The sequence below is a fragment of the Panthera uncia genome, chromosome E1, assembly GCF_023721935.1.
Source record: "Panthera uncia isolate 11264 chromosome E1, Puncia_PCG_1.0, whole genome shotgun sequence".
Classification (NCBI taxonomy): domain Eukaryota; kingdom Metazoa; phylum Chordata; class Mammalia; order Carnivora; family Felidae; genus Panthera; species Panthera uncia.
This window is the reverse complement of record NC_064814.1, coordinates 583,351-599,667: the sequence shown is the minus strand read 5'-3', so window position 1 is coordinate 599,667 and position 16,317 is coordinate 583,351. Positions and strand designations below refer to the sequence as shown.

At 48.5% G+C, this 16,317-nt stretch overlaps 1 long non-coding RNA gene across 1 annotated transcript; it reads left to right on the top strand.

Annotated features, from left to right (window-relative positions):
* The first annotated feature begins 7,979 nt into the window (after nucleotides 1-7,979).
* LOC125926219 (uncharacterized) lies at nucleotides 7,980-15,154 on the top strand. Its single transcript, XR_007459023.1, has 5 exons — nucleotides 7,980-8,148; nucleotides 8,636-8,848; nucleotides 9,198-9,282; nucleotides 10,942-11,085; nucleotides 14,837-15,154. It is a non-coding gene; the product is annotated as an uncharacterized LOC125926219 (long non-coding RNA).
* Nucleotides 15,155-16,317: the final 1,163 nt, after the last annotated feature.

Sequence of the window (16,317 nt, the reverse complement as noted above, 5' to 3'; positions counted from 1 at the left end):
GGGGAGATGGGGGGTGGGGACCCGGGCGGGGCGCCGGGGGCAGGGGCGCGGGGTTGGGTGGCGGGGCGGGGGCGCGGCCAAGGCGGTGGGAAGGGGCGCGGGCTCCTCGGGGCTCCTACCCTCGCGGGGCGGTGGCGACTTACTCTCCCCGACTCAGCCACCGGGGCGCCCCAGGCAGGTCAGGGTCCGGGAGGCGGGGCCAGCGCAGGATGGGTGGCGCCTGCCCTTCGGAGCTCCCTTTGTATGAAAAATGGAAAATTCGGAGTGAAGGTGAGCGTTGATTAGAGTAAGAACAGTAGTAACAACAAACCTCACGTTGTACAGAGCCGATGAATACCACAGACTTCATACAATTAATAAAACAGCTCACTGATTAGCCGCGTGACGCGCCGCTCACGCGTTTTCTCCTAAAATTTTTGATGCAGACTTTCCCTGTTGACGAGGCAAAGATTTGCTAACTCTTTACTTATCTATCGATTTATTTATGAGAATCTTAGGCTGCGCGCTCAGTGCAGAGCCCGACGCAGGGGTGGATCTCTCAGGTCAGAGATCGTGACCTGAGCCGAAATCCTGACTCTCACTCTCAACTGACTGAGCCACCCAGGTGCCCCAAACACTGTTTTTTATAGAGTGGATAGAAAGATAATTCAGTTTTGACCATAGGGCAGTTGATCAAATTTTGTTTTTTAAAAATTATTATTGGGGCGCCTGGGTGGCTTGGTCGGTTAAGCGTCCGACTTCGGCTCAGGTCATGATCTCACGGTCTGTGGGTTCGAGCCCCACGTTGGGCTCTGTGCTGACAGCTCGGAGCCTGGAGCCGGCTTCAGATTCTGTGTCTCCCTCTCTCTCTGCCCCTCCCCTGTTCATGCTCTGTCTCTGTCTTAAAAATAAATAAACGTTAAAAAAAATTTTTTTTTATTATTATTAATAGAGAAAAGATTGTCAGCTGTGCATTCTTTTTTTTCTTTTTTTCTTTTTAAAATTTTTAGTCAGTTAACTTACCTGCAATGTTGGTTTCAGGAGTAGAATTCAGTGATTCGTCACTTGCATGCAACACCCAGTGCTCCTCAGAACAAGTGCCCTCCTGAGGTGCCTGGGGGGTGCTCAGCCCGGTAAGCATCTGACTTCGGCTCAGGTCATGATCTTGCGGTTCGTGGGTTCGAGCCCCACGTCGGGCTCTGTGCTGACAGCTCAGAGCCTGGAGCCTGCTTCAGCTTCTGTGTCTCCCTCTCTCTTTGCTCCTCTCCCGCTCGTGCTCTGTCTCTCTCAAAAATAAGTAAACATTAAAAAAAATTTTTTTTTAATTTAAAAAAAAGAACAAATGCCCTCCTTAAGGCCCATCCCCCATTTAGCCCATTCCCCTCACCCACCTCCCCTCCAGCAACTCTCAGTTTGTTCTCTGTGTTTAAGAGTCTCTTATGGTTTGTTTCCCTTTCTTCTCTTTCCCCCCCCCCCCTTCCCATATGTTCATCTGTTTTGTTTCTTAAATCAACGTGAGTGAAATCATGATGGTGTTTGTCTTTCTCTGATTGACTTACTTCACTTGGCATAACACATTCTAGCTCCAGACGTCGACGTCGACGTCATCGCAGATGGCAAGATTTCATTCTTTTTCATGGCTGAGCAGTATGTCAGCTGTGCATTCTTATTGGTAACGCCACGTGCATTCCAGCATTGCTTTTGGATTTGGCCAAAACACGTATGATCTGAGGGATTTCAGGTGCTTCAGGTATGTGACTGCAGACACTAGTCTCAAATCTGCAATGCCCTCAGAGTGGCATCGTTGACTGCAGTGTTTCATTAGGAAGCGATGGAAACCATTTCCCACGTTTGATTCATTCATGCTCATTAATTGGGTCACAGATTGTTTCCACTGTCCTTTAAAAAGCTCACTCTTGGGGCACCTGGGTGGCTCAGTCGGTTAAGCGTCCGACTTCGGCTCAGGTCATGATCTCATGAGCCGTGAGTTTGAGCCCCGCGTCGGGCTCTGTGCTGACAGCTCAGAGCCTGGAGCCTGCTTCCCGTTCTGTGTCTCCCTCTCTCTCTGCCCCTCCCCCATTCATGCTCTGTCTCTCTCTGTCTCAAAAATAAATAAACGTTAAAAAAATAAAAAAATAAATAAAAATAAAAAAATAAAAAGCTCACTCTAGGGGCACCTGGGTGGTTCAGTCGGTTAAGTGTCCGACTTCAGCTCAGGTCATGATCTCATGGTCCATGAGTTCAAGCCCCGCGTCGGGCTCTGTGCTGACAGCTTGGAGCCTGGAGCCTGCTTCGGATTCTGTGTCTCCCTCTCTCTGTGACCCTCCCCCATTCATGCTCTGTCTCTCTCTGTCTCAAAAATAAATAAACATTAAAAACATTTTTTTTTAAGCTCACTCTTTCTGTGGTTTGTATGTGACCCAAGTAAACACAGTCCACATACTCTGTGCAGTCTTCATGATTTTTGTGAGTCTGTCTGATGTAAGTGATGTCTGTCTTGAAAGCCAATTACAAGCAAAACAATATAGGCAACGTTTAGTCTTGGAACAAGCTAGTCAACATCATGTAGCAGTTTTCCTGTTAAAAAATAGATTTTTCGGGGCGCCTGGGTAGCTCAGTTGGCTTCAGCTCAGGTGGTGATCTTGTGGTTTGTGAGTTCGAGCCCTGTGTCGGGCTCTGTGCTGACAGCTTGGAGCCTGGAGCCTGCTTCGGATTCTGTGTCTCCCTCTCTCTCTGCCCCTCCCCAACTTGTGTCTGAGAGACAGAGTATATTTTTTAATTTTTTTAATGTTTTTATTTATTTTTGAGAGAGAAAGAGAGAGCAGAAGAGAGAGAGGGAGACACAGAATCCCAAGCAGGCCCCAGGCTCTGAGCTGTCAGCACAGAGCCCTATGTGGGGCCTGAACTCAGGAACAGCGAGATCATGACCCGAGCCTCAATCGGACGCTCAACCAACTGAGCCACCCAGGCACCCCCTCAAAAAAATGTTTTTAATAAAAATTTAATTAAAAATTTTTTTAAATTGAAGAGGCATTAATTTCAGTTCATTTGGTTAAGTGTCCAACATCAGTTCAGGTCATGATTTCACAGCTCTTGAGTTCGAGCCCCGCATCAGGCTCTGTGTTGACAGCTCAGAGCCTGGGACCTGCTTCCGATTCTGCAGCGCCCTCTCTCTCTGCCCCTCCTCCGCTCATGTTCTGTCTCTCTCTCTTAAAAATAAATAAATGTTAAAATTGAAAAAAAAAAAAAAAGATCTTTCGGGGGTGCCTGGCTGGCTCAGTCAGTGGAGCATGTGACTCTTGATCTCGGGGTTGTAAGTTCGAGGCCCATGTTGGGTGTAGAGATTACTTAAAATCTTTTTTAAAAATGCAGGGCAACTAATTAAAAAAAGTTCTTTCAAATGTTTTGAGAAGCATCTTTGCCCATTGTACATTTACTGGATCTCTGTAAATGGAATCATGATTTGAAACAAATGGATTTTTCATTAAACAGGTTTGGGGGGAATGATAGCTTATCGTAACAGGTATAATGCAACATCGTGGTACTCCACGAAGTCAAGAGACTTCAAAGTCAGCGGTCTAGGCCCACCCTCGCGCCCTGCTGGCTGGGTGTGTCGTAGTTTCCGTGCAGTCGGTCACCACCACGTTCCTTCTGCTTTTTTGCTTCCTGTTGAGGGGCGTCCTGCTCTCACAGTATTCTTCATTTCACTGTTGTCGCTTCCATTATCCATATTTTCTTAGTTATCGAGATTCTTGGCCTTCATGATATCGACCACTAGTGTTTGGTTGAGACTGTGATACACTTTTGAGTTTTTGAAGTTTCTACCAGACTTTTTGCTTCAGTTTTTCCTTTCAGTAACATATTTCCTTCTGGTTGTGTTTTATTTTTCTATGATCAGTAATTCTAAAGTACGCAACATTAGTCTGAACTTACGGCAAACACAATGCAGCTCAAATGCATTTTTAAGTAAGTGCCACACCCAGTGCAAAGCCAAATATGGAGCTTGAACTCACAACCCTGAGATCAAGACCTGAGCTGAGATCAAGAGTCAGACTTTTAATTGACTGAGCCATCCAGGTGCCCCCTCAGATGCATTTTTAAATTGCCCCAGGGGCGCCTGGGTGGCTCACTATGTTGAATGTAAGATTCTAGATTTCAGCTCAGGTCATGATCCCAGGGTCATGAGACTGAGCCCTGCATGGTGCTCTGCACCTGCTTGGGATTCTCTCTCTCCCTCTCTCTGCCCCTCCCCACCCCAAGTAAATAAATAAACTTTAAAAAAGGTACTACAAAGTAAAATTTCCTCCATGCAGTGCTGAGCTCCGTGACGGTGTGATGGAATACCCACGGGCCACATTCAGGGACTAACGTGCATGTGTGGCGTTCTGTCACCGGCCACGTATTTCTTCAGGCCCTTTTGCTGCATCGTTACCAGTTCAAGTGTCATTTCTTCTGAAACTTCCAGACTTTGTCTGGACAAGATGCTTCAGATTTGCTAAGACTTGACCTGCAGTGTCTGGCTACGAAGACTTTGGGTTGGGCCCGGTGCGCTCACTGCTGCGGCTGCGGGGGTGTCCCCAGAGCGCAGGCTTCCTGAGAAACTAAGAGGGGAAGATACCTGCTGGAACAGTGTGGGCTACTTGTGCAGAGTGTGTCCCTACACGAGAGTGCTCCTGTCCCACCTGCTTTCCCGGGATGGGTCCTGCGCTCAGTTGGGACATCCCTCACTCCACAGGCACCTGGAGTCGGGGGCTGGGGGACTGGACCCCCTTGGGGCAACCTCTGGCCAGGTGAGCACCCAGGCAGCTGGCCGGAGCACGGCTAGACGGAGTGTGCTGCGGACCCCAAGCGGCATCCCCCACAGTCCCCGCTCCAGGCCCCCGGGCGGGGCTGTGTTCACCTTTCTTCCACCCTGCTTCCTGGGGGTGGCCCTGGAGTGGGCATCCCAGCTGAGCCCAGGACCTGCCCGCGTGCCAGGCCTTTCACTCCCCACCATCTTGAGTGAGAGTCTCGACGGTCAACCCATGGTGGCTGGGGGTTTAATGAGACAGTGTGTATGAAGCGCCCGGGGCAGCCTCTGGCACTGTCCGGGGCAGAAGCAGACGGCCACCGTGGCCTAGCGTTGCTCACAGCTGCACTAGCAGCCAGAGCCTTAGACTGGACCTGGCAATCTCTGCTCCGGGAGACCCGCTCCTCCCCCCTGTGGGAGGCAGGGACCCGGACCCATTCACGCCTCCAACTTTCCCCTCTCCTCTAAGGCCCCCTCAGCACATACACATGCACATCTCTCTGGTCCTGAAAACACCACCAGTGACCCTTGGTCTGCTCATGGCCAGTCGGCCCAGGACGAGATGCCCAGCGTCCTTAGACATGGGGGAAATGCAGCACACCCACGAAAAGACTGCCCTCGCCACGCATTGGGAAGGTGGGGGCAACAGGAGCCCTCACATGTGGCTGGTGGGAACCTAGAATGTTGTGGCCACTTTGGAAAACAGTTTGGTGGTTCCTTCACATTTCCCCAAGGAGTTTTGGTTCTTTTCTTGGAGTGCGGTGTTTGCTGCTACTACACGGTGTAGATGGTGTCCCTGTGCCTGCGCTGTCTCGGGGTTCAGGGACTGACCCGGGGGACGTCTCTGTGCCTACGCCATCTCGGGGTGCAGGGCTAGGAAACACACAAGTGTGCATGAACCTGGGGATTTGGGCTCATCTCTGATTGTTTCTGTGTCTAACAGGGCACCTGGGTGGCTCAGTCACCTAAGCATTCAATTCATGATCTCTGCTCAGGTCTTGATGTCAGGGTCGTGAGTTTAAGCCCTGCGTTGGGCTCCACGCTGGGCATGAAGCCTACTTTATTTTATTTTATTAAAAAAATTTTTTTTAATGTTTATTTATTTTTGAGACAGAGAGAGACAGAGCATGAACGGGGGAGGGGCAGAGAGAGGGAGACACAGAATCGGAAGCAGGCTCCAGGCTCCGAGCCGTCAGCACAGAGCCCGACGTGGGGCTCGAACTCACGGACCGCGAGATCATGACCTGAGCCGAAGTCGGCCGCTTAACCGACTGAGCCACCCAGGCGCCCCAATGAAGCCTACTTTAAAAGAAGTCACTTTTCGGGGCGCCTGGGTCATGATCTCGCGGTCCGTGAGTTCGAGCCCCGCGTCGGGCTCTGTGCTGACGGCTCGGAGCCTGGAGCCTGCTTCCGATTCTGTGTCTCCCTCTCTCTCTGCCCCTCCCCCGTTCATGCTCTGTCTCTCTCTGTCTCAAAAATAAATAAATGCTTAAAAAAAAATAAAAAAAAATAAAAGAAGTCATTTTCATGCTTGTCCTTTTGTCCACATGAAGGTTGGAATGAGACCCGCCTCTGGTCCAGAGTCAGCAGCTTCTTCTAGCCTCTCCTCGCCTGTCTGTGACTCACTCTCCAGTACCAGAAATTGTGGCATTTGTCTCTTCGTTACCCATTCACTAGAGCCAGAATCTCTGTTTTCTTGTATTTTGTTTCCTAAATGAAGCAGTGTCTCCTATGGGTGTAGCTTTCCACAGATATTGTTGAATTGAAATGGACTTCAAAGAGAAAGCTTTTGGATTATTTCTGTTAGCTAGATACTTAGGCCATCGGGTCCAGGCCGCATGCCCCAGGACAGCTTTGATGTTTACCATCAGGAGGCCTCAAAGCACAGCCTTGCTCTCATGCACCTGTTCTCGCCCACGTCCCACCCCCAGATCAAGGGCCTCCAGGATGAGGCGGGGTTTCATCCCGACCCTCCTGAGCTCAGGAAGGCTTCTGCATGGGCCAACGAGCGGCAACCAACTGGAGTTACTGTTTACTCATTATGTCACTTTCTCAAACTTACTCTGCATCAGGCAAGTGCTGAGGACAATCAGGAAATCCGCCTGGGCTGAGTCCCACAGGAGAACGCATGTGCACAGCACGCCTGGGTGGCTCAGGTAGTGATCTCCCTGTCTTGGGACCAAGCCCTGCTTGGGCGCTGTGCTGAGCATGGAGCCTGCTTGGGATTCTCCCTCTCTCTCTCTCTCTCTCTCTCTCTCGCTCTCGCTCTCTCTCTCTGTCCCTCCCCCACTCTCTCAGAATAAATAACCTTTTAAGGTCTCCTAAAAAAGGAGAATGCATGTGCACACTGATTGTCCCTCTGTGAGCTGGGAATGAAGGAACAGTTGTCACTGTGTGGCAGGTGTCAGGGTGGCTGATGGGAGCAGGCTCCTGCGTGGGGGTGGCTGGGCATGCGTGTGGGGAGGGTCTCGGGGAAGGGGCTGGCTGTGGGTGAGGGAACTTGGGCTGCTGCTCCAGATGGGGTGTGCTGATGCCTTGCATCTAGGCCTCCTGCCCCCGTTGGCCTGACAAAGGCAGCCCATGTCCCCTCTGCTCTCAGTGGGCCCTTGGCATCCGGCACAGGGCCCAGCCTGCTGAGTGACGTGCGAATGAACAAGTGCCTGGGTGCGGTAGCGCAGGAGGCAAAGCCAGCCCGGAGGCCCCTCCTGTCAGTAGATGGGAGGACCAGCAACGTCCAGGATGCCGAGAGGCCACGGGGAGCTCCGGGATGGCTGAGTTGATGCAGCAGAGGCCCCTCTGTTCAGAACCTGCCTTCCGCTGTTGAGTTCATGTCTGTCCTACAGTCTACGTTTTGCATGTTTTCCATGGGTGCCTTTGGGGACACCAACGTTGTCACGGAGATTCAGAAAGGTCACCCGGAGGAGGAGACATAGCTGGACCCTGATGCTAAGGGCAGCTGGTCTGTGTGTGGCCAGCCATGGGACACCGGTCACTAGGAGGGCCACATGGCTCATGGTTTCATGCCCACCCTCACCCAGGCCATCTTCTCTTTTCTTCTTGAACTCAGATGAACGTGGTTGAGAACATCGGAAGCTGGTGTAGGGCCTGGCCACCCCTGGTCACCTTCTGAGGGCTTCCTGTCTGGGAGCATTGCCTTAACCCAGCAGCTAAATACACGTAGCTGCCTATGTGATGGCTTCTATGACACGCATGCAGCCTGCACATCCGGACACACCCACTGACCCCCTTCCTGCCCCTAGAGTACCTGGGGTCGGAACACGTGTCTCCCCATCTCCAGAGCTCCTGAGGGATGTCTGCTGAAAAGAGGTTTTGATGAAGGAGGTCTTAGAAACACACGCTTTCGGGTCCAGTTAATATCAGTAAATTTAATGATTTTCTTGGTATTTTCTTTTAAAAACTGGTATTTTAAGATTTATCTCTGCCGCTCTCATTTGTTTAGAATGAAATTCAATTAAGAAGGTATATTATTCATCTATAAAACTCACCCTTTTCTAAAATCAGATGGGATTGAAAACATTTTACCAAATTTTACCTTTTTTAATGTTTATTTTTGAGAGAGAGACAGAGAGAAAGAACGAGGGAGGGGAGGGGCAGAGGGAGAGGGAGAGGAAGAATCCCACGTGGGCTCCACACTGTCAGCACTGAGCCTGACTCGGGGCTCAAACCCACGAACTATGGGATCATGACCTGAGCCAAAATCAAGAGTCTGATGCTTAACTGACCGAGCCACCCAGGTGTCCCACGAATTTTTACCTCTTAAGCGATCCAATAATGTTTTCCAAACTTAATTAATTTTAAATTGAGATTACAAAGGAAGACATACTTACTATTTTTGTAATGGAAAAGGACCGAGGCCTGGGAAATGGGAGCAGCTCCTGTGGGCGGTTGGTGGATGTTGTTCGGACCTTTCTCAGTTACCAGGTGGTAAGCCAGCCTGTCCTCACCACACGCACCGCACTTGGCACCCACCTCTCCTGTCGCTGCACCTCAGCAGATGCGCCCTTTGCTCCTTTCTGAGTGGACACTCAACTGGCCACTGCTGGTGTACACTGAAGTCGGGTAAGCTTTCCATCTTCACGCGGGGCAGGAATAGAGGCCCGTGCGCTGCCCTGCCAGTTCCAGACCTGCAGTTACGGGGTCAGAGGGCACGAACACCTGAAACTCTGCTAGGTTCTAAGTGTCTTTTGGTAGCAACTCAAAGCACTTTCAGCGAAATGCTTGGGAGGAAGCCCAGAAGGCACGTGTGAGAGCCGGCGCGGCCCCCCTCCCCGGGGCGGGGGGACTTGAGCCCAGGAGGCGGCTCTGCCTCCCCGCGGCCCCTCTAGCGCCTGGATGCACGGGATTTGTCTCTTCGCTTCCTTGCTGACGGCACTTGGGTTGTTTCTGCTTTTGATTTTTATGAACAAAGCTGCTGTGGACACTGTCGTACGAGCCACTCCGCAGGCATAGGCCTTCTTGGGTGAGTTCCGAAGGTGGACCGGCTGGACCACGTGGTAAGCGCGTGTGGGTGCGTGCGTGTGCGTGTGTGTGTGTGTAACTGCATACAAGAAACTGCCACTCTGTTTCCCAAAGTGGTGGCCCCACTCTGTACCCCCCCCAGTGTGTGACTTCTACCTGCTTCACGTGTCATCTGCACTTGGGAAGGTGGGTCGTGACTAATGGTAGCCATTCTGCGGTTTCGGGTTGCACTTGCCTGGTGACTAAAGACGCTGCACACTGTTCGCCTGCTTGCTGCCGCGTGTGTATCTTCTCTGTGAGGCAGTGCTCCAGTCTCTTGCCTATTTTTAGAAATTTAGGGGTTTTTTTAGATTATGGAGGTTCAGGAGTTCTTTTAAATTCTCTTCAGGGGCACTGCGGGGGCGGGGCTCAGGCAGTTGAGTGTCCAACTTCGGCTCAGGTCACGATCTGATAGTTTGTGGGTTCGAGCCCCGCGTCGGGCCGTGTGCCGACAGCTCGGAGCCTGGAGCCTGCTTCGGATTCTGTGTCTCTCTGTCTCTGCCCCTCCCCCACTCGTGCTGTCTCTCTCAAAAATAAACATAAAAAAAATCATCTTGTTGTGGGGGGGGGGATGGGCTAAATGGGCAAGGGGCATTAAGGAATCTACTCCTGAAATCATTGTTTCACTATATGCTAACTACTTTGGATGTCCATTTTAAAAAATGAAAAATAAAATTAAAAAACATCATCTTGTCAACTTTTATAAGAAAAACCAGATGAGGTTTTGATTGGGATGATACTCTATAGATCAAACAGGGCACAAGTTCAGCAAATCAATATTCAAGAATCTGTTGCTTTTGTTTAGTGATCTATATACCAATATAGTTACTTATACCAACTGGGGTGAGCTCTATGCTGATAGGTACTTCTGTGTATCTACCACGACACTGACAAAATGGTACTGGTGATTATACTCACGGGCAGCGGGGGACCCCTGAAACCATCAGAAAGGTTTTGATGTCAGGTGGTTGTGATTGTTTACAACTGTCTGAAACTTCATAATCATATCAATTTGGATTTATCAAGTAGACCTCAATTCCTTTCAGGGATGTGACAAATATACAAAATGCCTACTCCTCGCCTGGTGCTATGGAGATGTTGGCAGAGGGACACCCCGACAGCCTCCTCCTGCCCCAGAGCCCAGGACGTTTAATCAACCAGAACAGCTCATTCTTCTCAGAAGGCTGGGTAGCAGATGGTTTATGTATGGTTTTTTACACTGTAGTATTTGTGTTTCTATAAAGAAGAAAACCAGAAATTGTGAAATTTATTATTTACTTAATATAGTACTTACATCCATAATACTTTTTATTTTTTAAAATTTTTTAATGTTTATTCATTTTAGAGAGAAAGGGAGAGAGAGAATGAGTCGGGGGAGGGGCAGAGAGAGGGGGAGACACAGAATTCGAAGCGGGCTCCAGGCTCTGAGCTGTCAGCACAGAGCCCGACGTGGGGCTCCAACTCACAGACTGTGAGATCATGACCTGAGCTGAAGTCGGACGCTCAACTGACTGAGCCACCCAGGCACCCCATACTTTTTAAATTTACAGTTTTATCAGCAGGGCCGTATTTTCATGAGTATAGCTTATATTTTCTTTGAAAGCTTGGCCAAAATAAGAACATTTAGAGTATTTGTCTCCTCTGTGTACCCACAGCCACGATGAGTTGAACGCAATATGAGCGCTGGGCAGCCGAGTCAACACAGTTACAGGATTTCGCGAGACGGACACATACTGACAATCTACCACTGGCACTGAATCACTCAGAGGCGTTAACTGGAGGCCCCAGCAGCTGGGGAGGTAAGACCCAACAGCACAGAAACTAAGTAACAATGAAAGGAAGGCAGCAAGAAACATCATCAGGCTAGAAGTTATTAAATGTCAAATAAGCGTCACACACACACAGGTTAGTCCTGGGGCCCCCGGCCTGTGCGCACAGAATGGCCACAATGAGGAAACGCAGCGGACCCTTGGACAACATAGGTTTGAAACGCGTAGGTCCCCTTACAGGTGGATTTTTTTTTCCGAAAAGAACACTACCATCAATGTTTTTCTTAGGATTTGACTAACATTTGTTTTTATTCTAGCTTCCTTTTCTTTGGGAAGAATGCAGTATATAAAACATAGAACAAGGAACATATTGTTAATCAACCATTTATGTTATTGGTAAGGCTTCTCGTCAACAGCAGGCTATTAGTAAAGTTTTGGGGGTGTCAAGGGAGTCGGTGCCCCGACCCTGCCCCTCGAGTTGTTCAAGTGCCAACTGTACTGTGTCAAGAGGGAATTGGATCGGTGGGGAGGAGGGTACCTGGCTGCAGGCGGGAGAGCCGTATGAACAAGGGCTGATGCGGGAATAGGCGGGGAAGGGGGCTGTTTGGAGGGGAGTATGGCACAGGCAAGCCGTAGGCAGAGCCCAACAGCTGGGGTGGGCACAGGTCACCCACACCACCCGGGAGCAGTGCGAGGAAACGGAAATCTGGGCCGGAGCTAGACAGGGAGAACGTCTGTTTGCAGGAAACACAGGTTGCTGGGTCTGGCTTTCGCCTGGTGCATAATGCCGAGCCTCTGAAGGTGTTTCAGTTTAGGGGAAAATGCTGATACACGGGGTGACATTCTTAGGACCACAGGACTTGCAATCGCATTGTATTATCTTGTTAAATGAAACCAGCGGCAGTGGCGGATTTTCTTCTGATTTATGTTTCTTAGAGACTATAAAAATTCACAGTGATAACATTAAGAATTGGCACCCTTTTTACTGAGTGGCATATAGAGGAAGCCTCAGTTTTGCTTACCGCGTAGGGCAGTATAGGCTGGCCTGGAGTGGGCAGGTCACTGTGCCCTCGCTGCCCGGGTGTGATACAGGCCATTGGAGCGTCTGTCCAGTAGAGCTCTATCACAGGGCAGCCTGAGTCAATACCCACAGAGTCCTTAAAGCCGTACCTGGCACGCAGAAAACGCTGCACCAAGTGGTTTGTCAACTAGCACAGGGTTCTGACAACACTCTCTCCAGCCAGGCCTGCCTGACATAAACACTGGAAGGTCCAGGCCTCGTTGTTCTTTCTTTGCCTTCTAGACTTTTCTGCCTGCTCGTTCTGGTAACTGCATAGCCAACTGTTAACATCTTGAACTATATTTGTAGGTTCTTTTCTATCTCATTTCAGATCTGTCAATTTTTGCTTTGAACCTTTGGATGTTAGGTTTGTTATTTTAAAGATTTCATCCTTTAAAAAAAATTTAATGTTTATTTTTGAGAGAGAGAGAGACAGAGCGTGAGGGGGGAGGGGCAGAGAGCGAGGGAGACACAGGATCCAAAGCAGGCTCCAGGCTCCGAGCTATCAGCACAGAGCCCGATGCGGGGCTCGAACTCACGAACTGTGAGGTAATGACCAGAGCCAAAGTTGGATACTTAACTGACTGAGCCACCCAGGCTCCCCAAGGATTTCATCTTTTTAAGCAATCTCTATACCCAACGTGGGGCCTGAACCCACAACCCAGAGATCAAGAGTCACACGCTCCACTGAGCCAGCCAGGAGTCCTGGAGACTATGATGATATGCACTTAGGATTCTTGCATTTTATTGCTGAGTTGACCCTGTCAACCCACAGTTGACCCCGTGGACCAGTCTCCTGTGACAGCCCTTACCTGAGGCGGCTGGTCTGATGCCAGGTGTTTGCGTGACACTGCTTTATCCATCCTCGTACCTTCAGCTCGTCTTCGTCTTTAGGCTGCAAGAGTGTTTTGTAAACTCGTAGGTCAGGTGGTTTTTCTCTTTTCCTTTCTACTCAGTCTAAAGTTTCTGGCTTCGTACTGTTCCACACATTTACATTTAATGTAGTAACTGACACAGTTGGGTTTAAAGCCACAACCTTGTTCTGTATTTGTCCCATCTGAGCTTTTTGTCTTCTTCCTGGCCTATTGGACTATTCACGAATTTTTAAAATTCCATCTTATCTCCTTATATTTTTTTACCTATAGGTATTATATACCATATATAATATATAGATTTATACTTCTATTAGTGGTTGAGCTATAAATTACAGTAAGTACCCTTCACTTACCACGGCTCACTTTGGAATCATACACCATTTGATTAACCAGGTAAGAACCTCGAAACAGTGAAATAACACCGACTTCCCTCATCTTTTCTTCTCTTGTGATCGTATTTTTTATTTCTGTGGGTTGCATTGTCTGATCTGGTAGCCACTAGCCGCATGTGGCTATTTAAACATACAATTACATTAATTATAACCAAATGCAGCCTTAAAGTTCAGCTCCTCAGTTCCACTAGCCACACTGGAAGTGCCCACGAGCTCCCCCCGGGGCGGCGGCTCCTGTGCCGGGCAGGCACCATGACTGAACGCATCAGAAACTGTATTGCACAGCATTGCTCTAAAGCCCGGAACGTGCGACTTTAAAATTTGCTTCAAGCATTTGTTCCATAATTTTTTAAAGAAGTTATTTTAAATGTTTTTACAGTCACCCACTCCATCGTCTGCCCAGGTCTTCGTGCCCTCGTGCAGGTCTGGGATTCCACTGCCGTCACCTTCCTGTGGCCTGAAAAACGTCATTATTTTTCTGAAGGCCTCTTCTGGTGACATTCTTCAGCTTTTGTTGATCTGAAAATACCTTTTTTTACGTGTGTTAAAATTAATTATGTCTTTACTTTTTGAAGGATATTTTTGTTAGGTATTGAATACTGGTCTGGAGGACTGTCTGACATTCAGCATTTTGCAGATGCCGTCTCTGTCTTCTGGCACCACTGCTTGTGATAAGTCATTCTCATTTAGTTTCCCTGAATGTGATGTGTCTTTTCAATTTTGTCTCCTTTTAGAACTTTTTTTTTAACGTCTATTTTTGAGAGAGAGAGACAGAGACAGAGCATAAGTGGGAAAGGGGCAGAGAGAGAGGGACACAGAATCCAAAGCAGGCTCTAGGCTCCGAGCTGTCAGCACAGAGCCCAACACGGGGCTTGAACTCACAAACCGTGAGATCATGACCTGAGCCGAGGTCAGACGTTTAACTGACTGAGCCACCCAGGCGCCTCTCCTGTTAGGACATTTATTTTTATCTTTGGTTTTCAGAAGCTGGACTGTGATATGCCTCCACATGTTTTTCTTTGAATTTGTTCTCTTTGGGGTTTACCAAACTTTTTGGATCTGTGGTTGGTGTATTCTTATCAATTTGTAAAATTCTTTATGTTTATTTTGAGAGAGAGCACAAGCGAAGGGAAGGGGCAGAGAGAGAACCCCCAGCAGGCTCCACTCCCAGCGTGGAGCCTCACGCAGGGCTCGATCTCACAAACCATGAGGTCACATCCTGAGATGAGATCAAGAGTCGGACACTCAACCGACTGAGCTAACCAGGCGCCCCGCTGTGTAAAATTCTTACACATTCTCCCTTCAAATATTTCTACTCCATTTTCTTTCTCCTTCCTTCTGGAAGTACAACTTTCGACTGTTGTACATCAGACCATTCGATCCTGTTCATACATCTCTAACATTGCTCTCTGTTACCTTTTTCTCATTTTGATTTTTTTTTTCTGAGTTTTCAGGTGCTTTCTCCTGATGGAACTTTGAGTTGAAAAACCCTCTCTTCAGCTGTGCCCTGTCTGTTGTCCAGAAAATTCAATGAGCTCTTCACTTCAGGTAATTTAGCTTTGTCCCTTACTCCTCGTGTGCTGCCCTGACTCCTGGGGCGTGGCCCTTCTGGCGTCTCAGCTGCTGCCTGGGTTGCACCAAGTTCCAGCACCTCCCAGTCCTGCAAGGCCTCTGCAGTCTCTGGTCAGCTCTCCCGTCGCACCTGCAACCAGAAGAGGTTCCCAGAACAGTGTGAGGTTTTGCTGTAATAAAACTTCCTCTTGTTTTGTTCACTTATGTGTATGCATTTATGACGAGTGATAATATTGGTTCTGCACCCTGCCCCACTCCAGTTCTCGTCACCGGATGTATGAGCTAGGTCCAAGGAAAAAAGGCCCCACATACTATTAGGAGACAAACCTCCGATATACTCAATTTTTTAGTCTTAATCGAAACCTGCATATAGATATTAATATTACTTTCACCAACCATATGTTAATAATGGCTGCCGTAGTAATTCAATCCAAGAGAAATGTTTTAATATGAGGCTTACATCTGCAGGAATTGCAAATTAATGTGCACATATGTGTGTGTCTCTCTCCAGGGGTAAATCATAAGTTCATCAATAAATACTCAAGCATAAACATTGTTATTTAGGATAAAATTTGTGGGAGAATTTGAACGGAAATGAGTTTAGGAGTAAAGGATTTAATTAAACTCTGGTTACCCCAGAAGACTGTTTGTATGTTTATAAAAACATATGCTAGTGGGTTTCAAATCAAAATGGCATTCGGGATCCATTTCATACATTTAAGGAATGATGTCATGATCTATTTTAAAAGTCAATATTTATATCTGGGAAATTATATTCATTGCAATTATTTAGATATAATGGGGGCAGTGCCTGGGTGGCTCAGTTGGTTGAACATCCGACTCTTGATCTCAGCCCAGGTCATGATCCCAGGGTCCTGGGATTGAGCCTTGCACTGGCCTTTGCAGTGAGCATAGAGCCTGTTTAAGATTGTCTCTGGGGAGCCCGGGTGGCTCAGTCTCTCTCTCCCCCTCCCCCACTTGCACGTGTGCACGCACATGTGCTCTCTCTCAAAATAAAAACTTAACTTTTTAACATAATGTAAAATTTTGCTATTATCTTAAATGTGGGGGCTTATAAATTTTCACAAAATTAGTTTATTAGATACTGTGCAAAAGGTTTGAGGACCATGGGTCCAGCTATCTTTACCGTAGTCTGATTCACTGCAAGAGACACAAATGGGTCTCCCTGTTTTCAATTTTGTCCCACAGCAAAAAGGTTGATCTTTTTAAGTTAAATTGGATCATATCATTCCTTGCTTGAACTGCCCTGGAGGTTCCCGTTTCCCTTAGCAAGGAGCCCAGCAGCGCAGCAAGCCTTCCGAAATGCCTTCTCCTGCCTCTGACACACCCTTCTGCCTCCTCA